At 37.5% G+C, this 12258-nt stretch overlaps 1 pseudogene; it reads left to right on the forward strand.

Annotated features, from left to right (window-relative positions):
• Positions 1 to 11380: 11380 nt before the first annotated feature.
• On the forward strand, positions 11381 to 11977 carry LOC102841240 (annotated as a pseudogene).
• The last annotated feature ends 281 nt before the right edge of the window (positions 11978 to 12258 follow it).

Genomic DNA, 12258 nt, shown 5'->3' on the forward strand with positions numbered 1-12258 from the left:
ACAGGCTGAATGGGTATGGGAGGAAGAGTGAGATACATATATATTTATGTTGTTGTTGTTGTTATGTGTCGTGGAGTCGGTTCCGACTCATAGAGACCCTGCACAGGGTTTCCAAGGCTATAAATCTTTATGGGAACAGAAAAACTCATCTTTCTCCCACGGAACAGCCAGTAGTTTCGAACTGCTGACCTTAAGGTTCACAGCCCAATTCATAACCACTATGGTACCAGAGATAGCCCACAAATGTATGGGAATTTGAAAGAGGATATTTGTGCACTGGTAACCCAGGAAGGAAGTGGGCCAACTGTTGTATGGAAGGGACTGAAATCATTGAGGTGAAAAAATGCATATGATTTCTTGAATGCAAAACTGGTGATAGTGTCTAAGACCTTTAGTCAATTCATAATAATAAAAAAAATGGAAACCTTAAAGATAAAACTAAATTTAAAAATTCATAAATAAAGTGTTAGAGTGCAAAGATAACATTTTGAGAACTAAGGTGTGCCTGACCTAAGACATGGTATCTTTAATCACCTCAATGCATGTGAAAGTTGCACAATGGATAAGGAAAAGAGGAAGACCCCAAGATGGGCTGACACAGTGGCACAAACATTGAGTTTAAATATAGCAATAATTATGAGGATGGTACAGGAGTACGCAGTGTTTTGTTCTTTTGTGCATAGTGTCATTATGAATAGGAACCAACTCAAGAGTCCCTAATAACAGCAACACAAGCATTTTGGGAACCCATTTAATAAATTTCTAAACATATAGATATTTTTAATATGCCCTAGTTCTCATACTTCTAGATATTTGCCCAAGGAAATACCTGTACAGGAATGTTCATAGCAATTTTGTAATAGCTTAAAACTAGGAACATCCATCCATCCACAGTTCAATAAATACACAAATTGTGGCATATGTACAAGGGGGCTTTAAAAAGTGTGAGAAAATAAAAAACATTATCTTTTCATTGTACTTTTCCAAAAACTTGAAAAAAAAAATAGTTTTAACAGTTTATTGTAAACTGATGAAAGGTTTACAGAGTAGTTTTACATTGAACAAATCATATACTTTACTTCATTACATGTTTGCAGTCCCCTGAATGTACCAACAGCATTTACCTCTGTTCACTTAACTCTTATTACATTCCTCCCTGTGGTTCCTGCTACCTTCATCTTTCCTCTTGCTGTGTATTGTCTGCCTTGTGAACTATATCAATATGTGTCTGCCCTCTAGTGCATAAATAATCTTCTCTCACCACTCCCTGGTAACCATCATAGAAGGTTAAAACAATTATAGAATTCACTGCTTCAAAGTAATAACGGTACACACCCTTCCTACCTCCCATCCCAAATCCTTCAATGGGATTGAGTCTCTTATCTTGAAGGATGACATTTTGAGTATCCTTCCATAATTCTTCTTTTGCTTGGACATCAGGGCTTCTACCTGGCTGTAGTCCATTTGGGCCATAGCTCAGTCAGTCCATCGCTTACCCAGGTTGTAGCTCACCCAGGGTCACAGCTCATCGTTGGCCATAGCTCACCTGGGGTCTTGGCTTTTAAATCTTTGCAGGAGCAGAAAATCTCATCTTTCTCTTGCAGAATGGCTGGCAAGCTGGCTCTTATATCTTTATTGTACAAGATCCATGCAATGTCATCCAGAAACTTTTTTAAAGCCATCTTATATACAAGGAAATACTTCTCAGCAGTAAAAAAATTGAAATATTGAAATATTCAAAAACAGATAATTCTCAGTGTTCTTGAGTTGAGTGGAAGAAGCCAGGTCAAAAAAAGTATATTCATTATGATTCTATTTAGAATATTTTCTTAAAGGCTGCAACTAAATATATCCTAAGAGAACCCCATCTCTGGTTGCCTGGGAATGGAGGTAAGAATACTGTGGTGGTGGTGGCTGTGTGCCGTGGAGTCGGTTCCGACTCATAGTGACTCTGTATAGGGTTTCCGAGGCTGTAAATCTTTACGTGAGCAGAACACCTCATCTTTCTCCCGCGGAACCGCTGGTAGTTTCGAACTGTTGACCTTGTGGTTCGCAGCCTGATTCGTAATCACTCTGCTACTAGAGCTCCAAAAATACTGTAGGAGGGAGGAATTACAGAGGGCCAGGAGGTGTGATACATGGTATATATGTTCATTATCTTTATTGCAGTGACGGCTTTATGAGCATAGATCAAAATTTATCAATTTATACACTCTAAATATTTATAGGTTATCGGACATTAATTACATCTCCAATTACACTGTTAAAATCTCTTTTCTAAAATTCATTGTCCAGCTTCCTTGGTATGTCATGGAAGGGTCTGCCCTAATTCCTACTGCCAGTGGACCTCATTGGAGTCCTGCTGTGCCTGTGCGATAATGCATCAGACTGCAAAGTCATTTAAACTGCAAGGTCGGTGGTTCAAGCTCACCAGCTTCTCCTTGGAAATCCTATACAGGGTCACCATGGGTCAGAATCGACTCAATGGCACTTAACAGCAACAACAACATGGACCTTGTTACATTGTATTATTATGACTTTGCCATAAGAACTATTCCTATATACCATGCCTTAATATCGAGGCCTCCTTTGTAAACAGCCTTTACTGTTTAAATGGAAAATATCTAACTATTTCTTAGGGCATAATTCAAATGCCACTGACATAGCACATCCAAAACATTAAAAATATTTTGGAATGTGTCTTATTCAGTTTGATAAAGTTGGCATGCCATTAACCAATGCAATTCCAATAAAAAATATCTAAAGGGTTCTTTGTTCTGGAATTTCTAAAGGCAATAAAAATAGCAGTTGATAATAACTAGGAACTGATAATCCTGGGAACCACTAGGATAACCAAAAGAGGATTTACTAAACAATTATATTTGGCATATATGTAGTGAAAATAATATCTAAATTTTTTTGAATGAGTATTATCACGTCCTAGATAGTACAGATGTGTAATTTTATAAAATGCAGAAAATTTTAGTTATACATTTTTATCATCTCATTTAATAAAAAGATAAATGGATACTTCATGAGGCAAATTAGCTCCTGTAACTAGGGAACATCTTATAACTAGTGAAAGGGAAAGCTATAGTTTGAACCCAAAAGAATATGTTCGGAGATCTCACTTATTTACAACACCTGTATCTATCAATTTAACAAGTTAAAGGTAGCATTGTTATGATTTTGACACTAATTTTTAAACCCATATTACTGAGGAATCATTGGAACATTTAGCCAGATATCGTCGATGTTGTTGTTAAGTGCTGTCGGCTTGGTTCCAACTTACAGTGACCATATATAGGGTTTTCAAGGAGCAGCTGATGGATTTGTACTGCGGACCTTCTGGTTCGTAACCAGTGCTGATCCTACAGTGCCACGTCACGAGTCCTAGCCAGATATGCTATTACTGTTAGTAAGTGCCGTCGAGTCAGTTCCGGCCCATAGCAAACCTGTATAGGGTTTCCAAGGAGCAGCTGGTGAGCTTGAATCACCGATCTTGCAGATCAAACCGACTTTGCAGCCTAGCGCATTAACCCATAGTGACATATGGCTAAGTAAAATGTCTTTGCCTTGTTTTTCTCTGGAGTCTGTTAATTTCACACTCATGTTGTACATTATTTTTCTTTTCTTTGGTAGTAAATGACAGAATGAACTCTTTCTCATAAACTTAGAAAATTTTATCTGTCTGTTCAACATCCACATGCTTTATCCATATGATTTTTAAGTAGCCCTGATCCGTGTTAATGAAAGAGGTCACTGAGGAATACATACTGTTTTACATAGGACAAACACTGGACCTCAAGGTCAGTTTCAACTATAAGGTAGCAATTCTAACGCACCAGTCACTCCTCAGAAACCCTCCACAGGGTCTCTACGAGTTGGAACCGACTCGACGGCACTTAGCAACAACAACAACTACCATAAAGTTTTGGTGGTTCGAACCAATCCAATAATACTACAGAAGAAATGTCTTGGCAAATTACTTTTGTTAAGATTACAGTCAGGAAAATGCTTGGGAGCAATTCTACTCTGTAGCCCATGAGGTCTCCATGTGTTGGACTCAACTCCACAGTAACTGACAGAAACAGCAACAGTTGAGATTCATTGCAAAACATTACAGGTTACCTCCAAATAGGGTTTGTCTCGGTCTATGGGCACTCAGCCACATTCAAAGCAATATTCATGAGGGTGAGAGATAATATGTGATCAGCCCTAGTTTTAGCAGGAAAAGAGCCTCTTCCAGTTTGTTTCATTAGAGAAAGTTGACACTGAACAGAAATAATTTATTCTTGGCCACTTACTGCATAATATTTTCAAATATTTGTCTTAGCTCTTAACAGTTTTTCCTATCAGTACACACATGGTTATATCATATTTTCTCTGCACTCTTTCCCTTTACCCTCAGTAAGAATTGCTACCCACCCCCGTGATGCTTCCCTCACACTTTGTCTCTAACTCTGGTTTTGTCTCTAACACTGTGCCTGTTGGATACTACAGGACTGTGAATCACATCTGGGAAAGGGTTGTTTCAGTTCTTCTGTATGGTAAGGAAAGTGCTCATTTCTCATCCTATTTGAACTCACAGCAACATTTAGCACAATTGATGCTTTTCCCACTGTGAATCAGTTGGTTCATTTAGCTCTCACGATACCATTCTCTTAACTTTGCTAATAATATCCTGCTTATTGCTTTTTAGTCTCCTTATATTTGAGGTGAATGGCACCTGCTCAACTTGAGGAGCATAAAAATGGGCTGCTAGGTATGGGACCCTATTCTTAACATGTTCTGTTCTATCTCAGCCAGTCCTATGGCTTTAAAAAATATCTACATGCTGACACCCCCAAATTTATATGCTCAGCACAGACCTCTCCTTTGAATCCCAAAATCTTATATCCATCTGTCTACTTGACACTCCCACTTGAACATCTAAATAAGCATCCCTACCTGTTGTAATGGGAACACTTTTTTTAGCTGCTCCCAAACTATTTCCCTAATACAGGTTTACACTTTTCAATAGGCACAGTTCCTCCAGTTGCTCAGGCTAACACCCCAGAATCATTGCTGTCTTTGCTCTTTTGTCTTTTATAATATAAGAAAATCCTCCTAACTCTATATTCAGAATAAATTCAGGACCTACAAACTCCACACCTTTTCTACCACTGCTACCACAGTGGGCGAACAACCATCTTCTCTTCCCTATATAATTATGTTGCTGTTTTTAAGTACCTTAGTGTTGGTTCCTACTCATAGTGACCTTGCACAGGGTTTCTGAGGCTATAAATCTTTACGAGAACAGAAAGCCTCATCTTTCTCCTGTGGAACAGCTGGTAGTTTCGAACTGCTGACCTTGTGGTTCACAGCCCAATTCGTAACCACTACGCTACCAGAGCTCCTTTGTATAATTATGTTGTTGTTGTAGTTATGTGCCGTGGAGTTGGTACCGATTCATAGTGACCCTGTACAGGGTTTCCCAGGCTGTAAATCTTTATGGGAGCAGAAAGCTTCATCTTTCTCCCACAAAACAGCTGGTAGTTTTGAACTACTGACCTTAAAGTTCACAGCCCGATTCATAACCACTATGCTACCAGATCTCCATATAATTATAGTAGTGTTCATAGTCTCCTTCAGTACAGAATACAACTCAATGTAAAGAAAATGAAAAACCTTGCAACTGGACCCATAAGTAACAACATGATAAAAGGAGAAAAGATTGAAACTATTAAAGATGTCATTTTGCTTGGACCCACAATCAAAGCTCATGGAAGCAGAAGTCAAGAAATCAAACGACATGTTATTGCATTGAGCAAATCTGCTACAAAAGACCTCTTTAAAGTGTTAAAAGCAAACATGTAACTTTGAAGAGTAAGGTGTGCTTTATCCAAGCCATGGTATTTTCAATCATCTCATATGCATGTGAAAGTTGGATAATAAATATGGAAGCCTGTAGAAGAATTGAGGCATTTGAATTATAGTGTTGGTGAACAATATAGAAAGTACCATGAATTGCTAGAAAAAAAAATTAATTGGTCTTAGGGAAAAAAAGAAGAAGAAGAAGAAGAAGATCCAGAATATTCCTTAGAAACCAGAATGGGGAGAGTTTGTCTCTCATATTTTAGCGATGTTTTCAGAAGGGCCTTTTCACTGGAGAATAACATGTTTGGAGAATAAAGTGGAAGATCTTAAAAAAGGAGGAACACCTCAACAAGATGGACTGACACAATGACAGAAACAATAGATTCAACCTTAGTAACAACTGTGTGATGGCACAAGACAGGCAGTATTTCCTTCCTTTAGTTATGCATATGGTCACTATGTGTCAGAACCAACTCACTAGCATATAATTTACATACTCTCCTAACAACTAATGTCTTTGCTCGATTCAGCCTATTCTTAGCATGACAGCTCAAACTGTTTACACAACCTACTGGTAACTCTACATTTCACTCAGGTGAAATTCAAACTTATTCCAGTGGCCTATGATGTACTTTAAGAATCTCTGGGTGGTGTAATCACTTGACTTCTAAGTGAAAGGCTGCTAAAGGAAAGTACCCCCAAAGGGGCCAGGAGGAAAGATCTGAATATCAGAAACTGAAAGCACTGTGGATCACAGCTCTACTAGGACCTATATGGGGGTCACTGTGAATCAGAAGTAAATTTACAGCTACTGGTTTTGGTGAGTTCTTTAAGGATTTTTCTCCCACCTCCCTTCCCTTACTCTCATATTCTGATGCATGACGAAGTCTTTGTATTCTATTTTCCCTTTGCCTAAACCAAATCCCAAATGTCACATGGAGCATTCTCTCATTTTCATCAGGCCTTTACCCCAATGCCGTCTTCTTAGGAAAGTCTTCTCTGATCCTCTGTAGGAAGTTCAAACTTCCCTAACATCTCTACTTCTCGTCTTGCTTTATTTCTATAAAATCTGTCACTATATAGCATAATCTATATTTTCTTGTTTCATTAATTTACAGTTTCTCTTCTTTCACCAAAATATATATTTCGGACACCAGGGATTTTTGTCTACTTGATTCACTTTGATTTTTCTAGAACATAAGACAGTGCCTGATACAGGGAAGAAATTCAAGAAATATGTGTAGAAATTATAAAAGTATAAAACAAGTGAATGAATTAATCAATGAATAGTTCCCAGAACTTAACTCTAGTCCTACATTAGATAAGCGACACAGCAAACATTTACAAAATAAAAAGGAATGAGACCAAGTTAAAATGAGAAAAAGGACAGTAAGGATGAACAGAGAAGGACAAAGGAATATACAGTATTGTTTTCTTTTCTGGTCTTCACTTGTGATTACGGTAAAAGAGAATTGTATTGGACAGCTTATGTGATTTTTTTTTATTTCAGAACAAGCACTGATTTTCCATTTCATTTTCCAATTTCCCCGCCACCTACTTTCTTTATGTTTGTAAATAACAATGATCCTCCCCCTAGGTTGACATCTGTCAGCTATGTCCCTATCATATTCTGCTGTTTGACCAATCCTGTCAAGCTGAGAAGACATTTAGACTTAAATCTCTACTATATAAGTCAAATTTTAAAAAGCCATCTCCTCATAGGAAAGATGGTTATTTGTTCTCAATGAATGAAAGTGAAAATTTGTTTAGAGGTTATCAGAAAAATAAGTATTTACTGTGGCACTTAGGGTCAGTGTTAGACTGCTAACCCCAAGGTTGGTGTTCAAACCCACCAATAGCTCCACAGAACCCCATACAGAGTTGCTACGAACCAACTAAAAGGCCATTAAGAGTAACATATATGAGTAACATATATGTTTCTGTTTGCTTTCCTACATAATCCTATTTACCCAAGTACATCAGAAGTATTTTTGTTCATCTCCCAAAAGTTCATCAGAATTTTAATAGAATAAAAGTGAAGATGCATTCATTTGTACTTCAAAATGAAAAGTACAAAGGTAAATTTTAAAAATCACTACAAAATCATAGAAACCTTTATTAAATAAAAATATTAAATGGTGAAGCTATTCTGAAAAGGATAACAATTAGAAGGTCCCAGATAGAGTAGGAGACAGTGTGGAATAAAACTCAAAATTATAAAAAAAGATCAGACTCACCGGTCAGAAAGAGACTGTAAAACCTGACACTATGCCTCTTGGCCACCCTTCAGGTCTGGAACAGAACTCACCATTGTGGACCAATTTTTAGCCAAGCAGAGACTAGGTATAAAATGAGGGCAACAACATTAGTGTGGTGTGCTTACCATGGAGTGGTCAATCATATAATACCAAAAGGACAATATTGACCTGTTGTTGTTGAGTACTGTTGCATCATGACCATGTATAGGGTTTCCAAGGAGTAGCTGGTGAGCTTGAACTACTGAGCCTGCAGCTTCAAAACAACTTTGAAATCTAGTGCATTAACCCATAGTGCCACACCAGGACTCACTCTATCTCTCTTTCACTCACTCTCTCTCTGTGTATATGTGTGTGTGTGTGTATAAAGAGAAGCTTACTTTCTTACAATTATAGGGTCTCAGGTCCCAGTCCCAGAGTCTCTTCTGTGTGTCCATTATATTGGGAGCACGCCACACCCTCAAGGATGTATCCCCTCAATTGATCGGCTGCTCATAGGTGCTCATAATGGAATTAACCATACCTGCATTAGGTTTCATCACCATGGGAATAAACACATCCCAACTACTAAACCTCTGGAAATCCTGCCCCAGTCAATGATGAAATGATTACAACATTCAATCATTTCAGGAGGTAGCATATGATCAAGCACCCATGATACAGAAGGAAGAAGTCCAAAGCCACACTGAAGAAATAAGTGATAAACAAGGTCCAGAAACTGATGAAATACAAACTGAAATGTTTTAACAAACTGATGCAGCACTGCCAGTGCTCACTAATCTATGACAAAATTTTTGGAAAACAGATACCTGGCCTACTCATTGGAAGATAACCATTCTCGTGACCATCCAAAGTAAGGTGGGATATGAAAATCATTCATCAAACAATATCGTTAATATCACATACAGGTAAAATTTTGCTGAAGATAATTTTTTTAAATGATTATAGCAGTACACAGGGAGCTGTCAGAAATTCAAGCCAGTTTCAGAAGAGGACCAGGAACTAGGGATATTACTACTAACATTAAATGGATGTAGGCTATAAATAGACAATTCATTAAAGATATTTTATGTGTTTTGTTGAGCTTTATTGACTATACAAAGGTATCTGTGTATATCATAACAAGTTCTGGATAACATTGTGAAAAGTTGGTATTCCAGAACACATAATTGTGTTTTTGAGTAACCTATACATAGAACAAGAGGTTTCATTCATTCACTATCCATTCAAACAGAATGGATACTGAATGGTTTAAAATCAAGATAGGTGTGGACCAAGGTTGCATACTTTTAACATAGTTATTCAATCTGTATACTGAGTAAATAGTTCAAGAAGCTGGATAATATGAAGAAAAACATGGATTAGAGGGAGAATCATTAAAAACCTGTGATATGCAATTTTCAACAACCTTGCTTGCTGAAAGCTAAGAAGACTTGAAATACCTATTGATGAAGATCAAAGACTAAAGCCTTCAGTATGGATTGCAACTCAATGTAAAGAAAGCAGAAACACTAACCATACCAGTAGATAACATCAGAATAAACTTCAGTTTATTTAGATCCATAATCAATGTAAATAGAAGCAGCAGTCAAGAAATCAAATTGAAGTTTTCAAGTATTTCAGTTTACTTAGATCCATAATCAATATTCATAGAAGCAGCAGTCAAGAAATCAAACAACATATTGCATTAGGTGAATCTGCTGTAAAAGACCTCTTTAAAGTATTAAAGAACAAACATGTCAGTTTGAGGGTTAAGTACACCTGACCCAAACCATGGTATTCTCTCAATCAGATCGTTTGCATGTGAAGTGGATAATGAATAAGGAAGAATGGAGAAGAATCAATGCATTTGAATTATGATGTTGTTGAAGAGTATTAAAAGTACCATGAACTGAGAAGAAAAAACAAGTATGTTCTAGAAGTATAACCAGAATGTTCCCTAGAAGTGAGGATGGGCAAAGTTCATCTCTCATACTTTGGAAATGTTTTCAGGAGGAACCAGTCTCTGGAGAAGGATAACGTGTTAGGTAAAGTACATTGTCAGCAACAAAGAAGAATACCCCCAATAGATGGATTTACACAGCAGTAACAACAATGAGATCAAACATAGTGATTATGAGGACGACACAGCACAGGTTAATGTTTTGTTCTCTTGTATATAAAGTCATTGAGTCAGAGCTGACTTGACAGTACCTCACAACAACTGAAAACATATCGTCCACGTCCAAAGTGTACTGCTATTAAAAACACAAATGTTGCTGTAGCCTCAGCCAGCAGGATTGCTAGAATGTTCTTCTACCAATTCATTTTCTTCTTTTAAAATGTTCTGTTCATTACCTTCCTTCATCTTTGTCTCTTTTTGTTTCCTTCATTGTTTTCCATAATTTTCTTCCTTTATTCTTTTCCCCATTCCATTCTTTTTCTTTTTTTGGTATTTGTTATTGTTTCCTTTAATATTGTCTTTTTCTTTTTCTCTTTTTCCCCTACCTAGGTTTACACTTTATACTTTTGCCCCTTTTATTTTCTTCCTTCTCTTTTTTCTTTTGTCTTTCTATTTTCATAGTACTTTCTTTCATTTTGTTTTCACCCCTACTAATTTTTCTATATATATTATTTTATTGTAGTAGTTGTCATTGTTGTTTTTCTTTTTCCCCACCCAGTGGGAAACAGTAACCAAGTCCTCAACAGCTCCATATGAACACAAACCATGACCCGCATACAAATTCCAATCCTGGCACAACCACAGATGATGAGTACTTAAGTGCTGCCAAGCTATTAAGCAGAGTAGAACATGTGCCCTTCTTGATTGTTGTTGTTAAGTACTGTGGAGTTGGTTCCAACTCATAGTTGACCCGGTACAGGGTTTCTGAGGCTGTAAATCTTTACAGAAGCAGAACGCCTCATCTTTCTCCCGCAGAACAGCTGGTAGTTTTGAACTGCTGACCTTAAGTTTAGCAGCTCGATTCATAACCACTGTGTTACCAGAGATAGGTTATATTAAACAAAATAAAGGGAGTTCATGGAGCACTTACTGGAGGCAGTTGGCAGAGGGTCAATAATGATGGGGTTCACCTACACCCCCTCCACCACTGCCTCTCTACTAACTCCATCTGGTTCTGCATCTGCTTGTTGAAAAAGCTGAACAGGTGATGGGGGAAAGGAGGGGTGTCTCTTCTCTGTAGGTGGTCCCATGGGCCAAGACCTTGAGTTCTTAATTATCATTGCTGATAGCTTCGAGAAATTGAGACTAGAGTATTCCATTAGAAATGAGTTGTGCAATTGAGAAGGCACTTGCTGATGCCAAAGCTCTTGTTGAAAGACTGAGAGATCATGATGATGCAACATAATCTCTCATGGAACAAATCACAGCTCTCAATAAGCAAGCATAAGCAATAAAACAGTACCAGGTAGAAATTCAAGAACTTAATAAAGTTGCAAGACATCACATTAGTTGTTGAGAATCCAGCAAGAAAACAGACAAATCAGAGAACTACAACAAGAGAACAAAGAATTACACACATTAATGGAAGAATATCAGTCTGTTTTGGAACTTTTAATGAGCAAATCTCGAGAACAAATGTTTAGACTACTAATGGCAAGCAAAAAAGATAATCCAGGTGTAATAATGAAGCTAAAAGAGCAGCACTCCAAGACTGACACAGTACATCAGTAACATCTCCAAAGGATCCTTCCTTGATGAGTCTCGACCCATTCTTGAAGCACCTCAACATGGACTGGAGTGGAGGCACTTGGAAGCAAATCAGAATGAATTACAAGCACTTGATGACAAAATAACTGAAATGGGATCAGTAATAAGGAAAGCCATTGAAGCTAATGAGCAACATGTTATCAAGGAACATTAATGAATATTTTAACTTGAACAAGAAAACAAAGGTTTGAGAGAGATCCTTCAAATAACTGGAGAATCATTTTTGAACCTTAGGAAAGATGATACATCAGAATGTACATCTTTGTCACCATTAGTGACCTGAATCTAAGGAAGAACTGAAGAGCTTCTTCGCATGTGAGCTTCTTGCCTTGGTTCCAAACCATCACTGGAACAGGCCTATTAAATGTATGGACTGAATAATAGAATAATCAATCTCAGTCAAGCTTTAATATGTTGTTGTTCTTGTTAGGTGCC

Source organism: Chrysochloris asiatica, unplaced genomic scaffold (assembly GCF_000296735.1).
Source record: "Chrysochloris asiatica unplaced genomic scaffold, ChrAsi1.0 scaffold00119, whole genome shotgun sequence".
In the NCBI taxonomy this organism is placed as follows: Eukaryota; Metazoa; Chordata; class Mammalia; order Afrosoricida; family Chrysochloridae; genus Chrysochloris; species Chrysochloris asiatica.